Raw genomic sequence first — 9680 nt, forward strand, 5'->3', positions numbered from 1 at the left:
AAACAGCCTTGCCTAAGGATGTGCTTTGGGAACAGTGCTGCATGCCAGCCCAGGGAAAACCTGGCCATGTGAATGCATGCTATTTTTTGTGCTTCCCTCCTCTCCCATGCTTGCTGTCAGCCCTGCCAGGGCAGCATGCTGCCTCCCTCAGCACACGTGGAGAGTGAGCTGTGCTTCTCGCCCCACTGGTCTCCAACAGCTGCAGTCAACCTGCTCTTATCTTCCTTCTCCCTCCCTTGAAAAAGCAAAGAAAACCACCAAGCATCTTCAAAGCCAGTTACCAAGAAGCAATGAGGCAGAAACCCCAAACAGAAACATTGCTGGTGAACCAGATTATTTACAGGCTCAGGATCAGCAAAGCAAACACATACCCAGTGATTGCTCTATACTTTTAGTTTCTATTTTCTTACCTTTTTGTTTTGGCACAAGAAAGAGATAGCGTGTGACTGGAAGGTCAGGGCATCTCCAGTCGCAGCAGCATCTCAGAAGCGTTGTTCTGGTAAGATGATATCCTGCACAAGCCACGCTGTGCAAAAAGCAGAGCAGGCACAGCGCGTGGGATGCAAAACACTCCGGGCACAGAGATAACCACGCTACCTTAAATGACCATACCCCAGCTACAGATCCTACCCAAAAAGCAGGATGCTAGCCCAGGCTAACCTCAGCACTGCCACGGCAAAGCCCCTAGGGATGCCAAAAAGAGAGAATCCCCCTGGAGCAGCTGCCAAGCCCACACAGCCTGCCCCACGCATAGAGCTGGCACCTAGTGCCGTGTCCAAGGGGGCTCCTGGTATACCTCTGGTTTGGGTAAATCATGTCAACGTGCTGACTTTGGCCAAAAAATGAGTAGGATATCCTCACCAAAAGCTGGGGACTCGGCCATCCCTCCCCACAGCCTTCCTGCTAGTGCTACCCATGACTTCTGCAGGTGTTTGCCCAGGATTTCGCGTCCTACGAGCGCTCCTTCCCTTCATTTCTGCTTGGTTTGAATCCTCAAACTCTTGGGTTTCACCCAGTTTCGGAAGAGTAGCAAAACATCAGTGTAGGTTCATTACACGCAGCAGAGGCTATCCAGAAGGTTCATAAACCTTTCACTAAGCTGGCTGCAGCTGCGGCTTTGTACCAAAAGACCTGAAAGCAACTTGTCTGCTTTCCCATTTCGTAAAGAGACTTCTGCGCAGCTCAGGCACTGGTATTGCAGCAATGACCTTTTGAAGTGGCTACTTGGCATGTGTTTTCTGTTTACTTTCTAATAAAAAAAAAAAAGTATCATATGCACTGAGTTTTCTAAAAAGCAATTGCAGCAGCACTCAGCCACAGGGAAAAACTGTAAAAGTCCCTGATGCTTTCTGTTAACTTTACATTCAGACAGCTTTGTTCACAAATAGAACTGACCTCTTATTTAATTAAACTTTTTAAGAAATAAAATCTGAGAAAGTTTATTGGTACACTATGGCAAACACATTCACTGAGAAACAAACGGGACTCTGATCACTTTTAGTTACATACAGGCATTTCAGAAGTGGCTGAGGAGATGGTTTTCAGTTTGCAGCTACCAGAGGGACTCATCGTGGTTTAGACATTGGATCCGGCTCCCACTGAAATTTACAGCTGAATTCCCACCGATGTCACTAGGAAGAAGAGCAAGAGGGAGTACTCCTATCAAAACTCTCAGCTTTTTTCACGCCACGATGGCTAACCTAGAGCTTCCCTGGCTACCATAATCACATTTCAGTAGCACAACCACAGTAACAGAAACCTCTTTCCAGCTCTTTAAAGACTGGCAGAGCGGGCAAGCTCATGGAGGTGGAGGTCAGCTCTGCATCCGGGGCAGCCTGAGCTGTGTCTCAAAACCAGCTGTCCCCTTACCTCTGTCCCCACCAGTCAGGGCGTTATCTGCTGGAAGCTCCCCAGCTTTCTTCCTACCAACATCTATATAACTCTCCTTTTGCTTTGATGAGGAATGAAAACCAGACGTGCGAATTCTGAGTTTTTCACGAGAAAATCTTCCATTGCCATTTCCTGCCAATCCCCCTTGATGCCTTATTAACACATACCTATTTCAGGGGCACAGGCTGCCTTCAGAGTCGTGGAAGCGTAGGTAAGAATCGTGGAGCGAGGGAACAGCATGCAACACAACAAGGATTTAGATAAGATGAAAAACTGGACTATCAATATTTGTACAAATGTGTTTCTGTAGTGTATATATGATGATTTCTGCAGAACAGAGGGTATTTCCAAAAAAAAATGAGATTGTTCAGAAGGGAAAAACAGGAGATAGTGAAGAAAGGAGGAGACAAAAATAAGAGATTTATAAGAGAAAGGGACCTTTAAAAATACAATGGTGGGACAGACTGTAGTGAAAGTTAAACACCAGTCTGCAGTAAACTCCATGTAACAGGATCCCTGAGCACAGCGCGGCTCTGAGGGAGGTTTCAGCTCCCCTTTCCAGGCCTATCTCTTCAGCCTTGCTTCTGTCACATAAACGAACTGAAACGAACATATGTTTTTAGGTTTGTTTCTAAAATAACCAGAGCGAAGCAGAAACACTGCACTGCTCACACCAGGCTCCCCCCTCCCTCCTCGGGGAAAAGAGGAGAGAAAAACCATGCATGTTCACCACACCAGATGAAGTGCTATGGAGACAAGGATTTATACTGAAGGCAGCCAAAGAAATGGTCCTGCCAGGTGCCAGCTGGGCATCCCAAGGCTCTCAGTCCAGCCTTGTGGCATCCCCCAGGCACGTGTCAGCCCCACCAGTAGGTGAACCACATCCAAGGGGCTCCAGGTGCCAAGGAGCTGCTTCTGTCCTTCAAAGGATGCTAAAGCAGCCCAAGAAGTGCCCTGATGGGATCCTTCTTAAAGAGCAAGGCTCCTGCAGTTTTAATCTCAATAACCACTAAAAAACTCCTTAATAGCAAAGAGACGTGGATGGATCTGGCAAGGAACAAGCACAGGCAGGGGGTTAAGAGTGGATGAAACCAGCCACTTCCCAGAGAGACAGGGGACAGAAAAAATAGCACACACACAGTCCATTTCACTTGATCCCAAAGAAAGCAATTTCTATTTCAAAATCAAAACACGAAGGAAATCATCACAATGAAGACATCTAGTCCTAACAGCCACTTCTTACCAAATCTCATTCCGCACTGAGCAGACACTGTAACCTCAGGGGTGCTCATTTAATCTCCAGGTTTGTAGCCCAAGGGACAGGTTTGTGACTTGGCAAGGGGGGCGAGCCCAAGGCTCTGGCAGCCTCCAGCCTTTTAGTCCCAGTCTGTCTCTTTCCTCGAGCTGCATACAACTCAAAGCAAATCCTATGACCCAGCATCAATGTTTTCCTGTAGTTTCTGTACATATTTCTCATATTGTTCCAAGTACACTGTTACCTATGAAAGCCAACTGTGACTACATCTACACCACTTGTCTCCTTTCTGCCTTAAACACTGAGCCCTGCAGAGCCTTTTCATTTCACAGAGCTGCTTGTCCCTTGCAAATCCAGGCTGATGCTTTCCATGGAAGAAAAAAAAAAAAATTACACACGTCTACAATAAGCAGAACCATATACCTGAAATGTTAGCTTGTCTTTTCATGCCACTTCAGTGGAAATCAGATATACGGATTATTCAACAATTATTATGACTCTGACAAAGGTCTTGTCTCAGTTCTCAGACTGGAGGCTTGATAGTTTTCAGAAGGACTATCTGAAAGACACATCATCAAAGCGGAAGGAGAACCCAAAACTTCCTGTCTAAAATGTCACTTAATGGGACTACAAGTAAGAATTAAAATACACCTATACATTAAACACACTAGAAAAAACAACTTTCCGTTTTAGAACATTTTTGTTGCCTTCCAACAACAGCATGTACATGACTTGAACTGCTATCAGCCTATAGGGCCAGCATGAGAAGAGCTTACGTAGCTACTTTTTTCAAAACAATTAAAAGTTTCAGGATCAAACACTTCAAAGGTGCTTTGCCAACAACAGAAGAAAATTACTTTGCAAAAGTTTTAAAAAAGCTTAATTTGGCAATGTTTCTTTAATTGGTTTTAAAACGCTTAATAAAATTTTAATGAGACAGTCCCACCCTAGGGCCACTCTTAATCCATTATGGCTATGACAGACACTAAGTAACTTGTGAGATCTAGAAAAGAACGTTTTGTCCTTTATTTCCCCACCTATTAATGTTTACTAAAGTAATTACAGAAGATTTAATAGATCTTCTCAGAAAAAAGAATTGCTGCAAGCTGCCCTTTCTTGTTATGACAGGCAGGCCACGAGCTCCTCTGGGTTCCATCCCCAGCTTTTCCTCCCCCCGCTTTTCTCCTCTTACACAAACGAGGAATTGCTTGTCTGCTTCCATTTCCTACGCTGAAATTGGACTGCTACCACTTGATTTGCAGAGATGCTGCATGAGTCCTCGGAGAAAGGAGGCTTTTGAGCACAGAGCGGCGTGATGCCTCCCCGCACGAGATGGCACGAGGCATGGGAAAGTGGTAGAGCGAAAGGACAGGCCTTTAATAAAAGGCAGATAACTCAAGCCTAAGCTTGAATAAGCCTGATAATGAGGTTCAAATGAGCAAGCTAGCCTGGAAGACTGGCGATAGGCTGGCAGTGCTTGGCAGAATATGATAAGTGTGTTACACAATGCACCAGGAGATTTCCCAATTTTCCAATGTACATGTGAACATCAAAAATTGAACGGCAACACAGGAAAAGAAAAGCAGAAAATGACTAAAGGGTGGGTTTGGCGTTGGTTTGGTTTTCACCTGTACTGCAAAGCAGACAGAAAGAATGGTAGTTCTCAGCTGAGAGGGTCCAGAGAGGACAAACCCCTGTGGTCAGCGAGCGACACCTTGGTAATAAACATGGAATGAGAAGGTGAACACAGCTGTAAGTCCAGCCAGACGTGATAAAACTCATAACACACAGGGACCCTCTTCCCCAGCTGCCCAGTCAGGCCGCTTCGGCACATGATAGTTGTTCTGGCATGCCAGCTCCAGGAAAAGGCTAGTCCACACAAAACTGAGCTTATCCGGTCTTTCGCAGCACTCTGGCACACTTTAAAAAATGTGCATGCAGACTGAAATGCATCAACGGGCTGCCTGGAAGCCTACTCTTCTAAATTCCCCATTTCTTCCCACTCGCAGGAGGCATGAGCAAAGCCTGCAATGGTGCCTATTCCTAAGGCATTCACAGGAAATATGTGCAAGCAAAGAAACCAGCAGGCCGTCAGGCTCTACCTGCAAGGGTCTCTTTCCAAACCAACAGTTTCCTCCTCCTGAGGTTGTCTCTGGCCCAGGTGAGATGTACTTCAGAGGAACAGCCGCCACCGTAGGGACATGAGGCTGGAAGTGCTGTGATGAGAGGGGACTGGACATTTTGGCAGGCTCATCTCTAAGCCTGCCTTGCTTTCACCCTTTTGAACAGCACAAGACAGGGAAAAAAGCCTACAAGTGCTTATACCCTGCTATTTTATCTTGACACCACTTGCCAGGTGTTGTGCCATGGAAAAATTTTGTTCATTTTAGCACGCTGCCCCAGTTGCAACAAAGGTGCCTGTGTGGCTCCACTGCAATTAGTCAGACGTGTCTGCTTGCTGCTGGAGGCAAGGAAAGAAGCAACATGCCAGTGAAACTCTTAAAGCAGGTAACACAGAAAACATCCGTTTGTTCATCGCGAGGAAGTAAGATGATAGTTCATCGGAGCTGAACTGAAAAGACCTAACGTGCAGCCCTAAGGTGGACCCAAGTAAAACGTGTTAAGTTACCTGTAAGGTAAACCAAGGAGATGGCTGGAAGAGTAGCGCTGCACAGAGGTGAGGGGAGCCCCCGACCCAGCTCCGTATGAAGAAGAAGCAAGGAAAATCTCAAGATGGCGGAACATGTTAAGATCTGATGATGCTTCTTATCTGATGATAAGATCTGATGCTTGTCCCAAGAGCCTGATTTGAAATAAATTACTCAAGTGGAGGCATGGTCCTCTCAGTGAGGACACCCCCCCCCGCCCCCCCCAAACACTTTAGCCACTTGATATAGGCATGAACTTCTTGATATAGGCATGAGCCTCTGCTCCCCCAGTCCCTGCCCTCTGTCAGCATGAGGATCTGTGAGGCACGGCCACATCTTCTCCTGCAGCTCCTTCTACGAGGGCTTATTCAGAGCTGGGCGCAATGCACAAAGTATTTTCCACCAGCATCAGGTGGATGGCATACTGGAAATCCTCAAGACAGGGCTTGGATTTGCATGATGCCAAAGGGAAGATCGTTACATCGGGCAGATCAAATAGCCAGCCAGACTAAATGAGGTGAGATATGAGGACGCTTACTTAGGGCCAAATGTTAATACCTCCCCACATGACGAGGGCTGGTATCTGAAGAATCCAGAGGCCACCATGCAGCTACTGACCTTTGCCTGGGGAGCTGAGAGACGGTGCTCACCGGCTTCAGGGTCAGGCTAGTGCCGCAGCAGAGACAGTCTGGAGCAGAAACTGAGATACTGTTGCTAAAAGAAAGTGATAGCATCAGTAAACAGACCTGGGAAAAAATAAGCCGCCTCTGGCTTGATTCATTGCGAGCCCGGCTAGCTGAACTCAAACACAAGGACAGAGCCCGAAAGACGGCAGGCTCATGAGACGGTGCCTCCATGTAAATGACGCTGGAGGACTAGAAGGATTACCTTCCAGAGGATCAGAAGGATTACCTTTGCAAACAGAGCATCTCTTTCCCTCCCCTGACAGCTCCCAGACCCCCAGAGGGTGATGCTCTGCCAAACCAACCCAAAGGGGAGCAGGCACACTTAGGAGCTGTACTGCCAGTGTCAGCCACCCTCCTGCCATGCCATAGGAAATGCGGTGGCAGCACACGAACAGCCCAGCTAATTTTGCCTCTCACGTTGCAAGATTTTGCTTCCTTCCCTCTCCCTCAGCTGCAGAGATGTCAAGCCATCCTGCATGGCCACTGCCTCTTTCATTCATGCTTGTAGAGCGTCCCCTGGGCTCCATGCCAGCTCCGAAGGGAACGGGGACGAACCAGGATGGCCATGGTGGGACCAGCTCCTGGGAAGCCCCCGTGCCTGGCCGGGTGCAAGCGCAACCCCGCAGTCGCTGGGAGCAGCCAGAGGATATAATGCATAGCAGCTGCTGGCATTCTTTGTGTGCCCTGGGCGCAATCAAGCCCAGCAGTTGACTGACTTTTCCAGCGTTACTGAGAGCAATGGAACAGTGTCAAGGATACCTAGGAATTTCCCTTTTATCACAGCTGTAGCCACAGCGCGTTTATAGGAAGCAGAAGGGATCAGTGGCCCAGGCATCAAGTATTTTCCTAATTCTCTCCACAGCACAAGTGGTAGGCACATTTTCTTCCTCTCCTCGCGTTCTCCTTACAGATCCAGCACAAGTGCTGTACCAGTGCTGGAAAAATGGGGCCAGCTGAGGTTTTTGGAGGTTATGCATTGCTTTCTGGGCCTTGCAGTGAAAACTTTCAGCAAAAGCACACATGTATTATACTGCCAGTACTACAGAGCTGTAAGTCAGACACCATTTGAAAGAAAACTTCAGGGCTCCAAGGCAGGACTTACGCAAACCAAATCCTTAGCAGACATAAAAATTATTTAAATAAACCAGAACAAGTCACTTAAATGTTTCATTGTTTGCAAAGTACTTTACATGCAACAGTGGGAGGCAGGGGAAAAGTGTTTGCATAGAAACTCCTAAGAAGGCTCATTATATAGCACTTCCCAACAAAGCCCAGGCTGTTATCCCAGCTGTAATCAGTCTCATTGTGCAACAAACACGATCAAAGGGAAAAGATCGAGAACGCTCACATACGAGAAAACCCTTGGCCACTGACCGAGGGAATTACCTGGGCAATATAAGGTATCACTCATCTCACTGGCTGTCCTTGAGAACTAGACCATGGCATACAGGAAGATAACTAGAAGCTAAGAATATGGAATTAGTAGATGCTGCAGCATTTTTTTCTTCCAGATAAAAAGCATTTTCCAGCTCAGTTTAGACCATTTGTTTCCATATTGAAAAAAAAAAAGTGGTAAGAAAAAAAAATAATCTCATTTCTACTTCACCTACAAAACACCACACAGACTTATTTCTTAGAGTTAAGAAGAGAGATTGGAAGTTTCTCTATATATGTATTAGTTTATTGTATTTAGTGAGGTAAAGAGAAAAGAAATATTGGTCTCGACACGTGCTACCAAAACCTCTAAGCTAAATAGTTGTAAATATACATTATAAATAGCTACTCCACAAGCACAATGGACGCATGCTAGTTTATATGAGCTATTAAAGGACTAGCCTGAAAATATGCAGACTTTAAGACCATGTTTTAAGAAATTCTAACCAAAAACACATGCAGACTATGCATTCTATGCAGATAATTACACATAGTGAAGCACAGCTCATACAGAAAATAGAAACAGTGTAGTAGCATGCGTTTTTTGTCTAATAGAGAAGCCCATATAGTATAAAAACACTTCCTATTTTCCTTCTAAGAAAGCTAACTTTTTAGGCACTACAGGTCACCAACCTCTAGAAACTCACTAATCTAATCTGCAATGTGTAAACACACACAAATTTACAAGATCCAAGAGAATGCTATTTTTAACATCTTCCCTTGTCCAAAACATCAGCTTGCTAAAAAAAGAAAAAGGACGGGCAATCCACAAATCTCTGAAAAAAAAAAAAAAAAACAAACCCACATGCCCATCCTTTCCAGTCAACAATTCATTCTCATTCCCATTTTTATCTTCCAAAATACAGGGAGGCTGTATTTTTTCCCCGGGATACTCATCAGTTCAATGCAAAATGAGAAAAGGGGTGATTTCTTTCCTTTAAAAAACTGCTGACAAACTTTGCTCGGCTAAAGGGGCCATTAAGCACTTTCTTTAGCTGAGATTTCTGCTGTTTTTAACAGGAGGAAACCTCAGCTGTCTGATCCACTTTTCCTTTAAGAACTCGTATGAAATGGTTACCTGTTGTGTGCACGTACAGGGGAACAAAAGCATTTAGGTATAAGCTGCTGCTTTTCAAAACCCTGTTCTTTCCTGGTCTGAGATGACTAACAATGCTATAAAACTGCACCATCAATCCAGGAATCATGAATATACCTTAGCTGCTTTGTTAAGGTGTTTTTGTGTGCTTTACAAGCCTTGCTAGAGGCTGCGGGCTTGTGCCGATAGGATGGTAATTCTCATTACTTGCTCCTAAAGCCAGGCTGAAACCTCATTGTTTTTGTTTCCTAGAGAAAGAGCTGAGATCACATCTGCATTTTATAAAAGCTCCTGAAGAGTTGCTGATCAACAACAACCAGCAGCCAAGCTTTGCCTCCAGAAACTTGCATTGTTTTTCAGCTGGAGTTGCTAGATACAGTGTCCTCATAAAAAGTCTGGTTAAGTCATTTAAGACCTGAAACCGAGAACTATACTTCCCTGAACAGCTAGCATTAATTGTTACTAACGAGAATTATATCCAAAGGATTCTGGACTGCATTGTTCAGCTTCCTTTGTTCTTTAAAGGATACTCATCATTGAGCTAAAATCCACCAGTACTTCTAGGTTTTGTGAAACGAGGTTATTTCAAGCTAGTAACTCAGACATAAATGGGGGGGGGGGGGGGCTGATCAACAACAACCAGCAGCCAAGCTTTGCCTCCAGAAACTTGC

General features: G+C 45.4%; 1 long non-coding RNA gene across 7 annotated transcripts in view; it reads right to left on the minus strand.

The window, feature by feature from the left end:
* The window catches only part of LOC118175862, a 29098-nt gene that overhangs the window by 15630 nt on the left and 3788 nt on the right, over window positions 1-9680 (minus strand). For 2 of the 7 annotated variants that reach the window (XR_004755163.1, XR_004755165.1), the window contains exons 1-2: window positions 4774-5996; window positions 1506-1631 (exon numbers count right to left, since the gene is read on the minus strand). The exons of 1 other annotated variant lie outside the window; for it this stretch is intronic. This is a non-coding gene — a long non-coding RNA (uncharacterized LOC118175862). Of the gene's footprint in view, window positions 1-1505; window positions 1632-4773; window positions 5997-9680 lie in introns of those variants that run through there. 4 more of the 7 variants (XR_004755166.1, XR_004755171.1, XR_004755168.1 and 1 more) reach the window with 4 other exon arrangements.

This window comes from Oxyura jamaicensis, chromosome 1, assembly GCF_011077185.1.
Source record: "Oxyura jamaicensis isolate SHBP4307 breed ruddy duck chromosome 1, BPBGC_Ojam_1.0, whole genome shotgun sequence".
NCBI classification, from domain to species: domain Eukaryota; kingdom Metazoa; phylum Chordata; class Aves; order Anseriformes; family Anatidae; genus Oxyura; species Oxyura jamaicensis.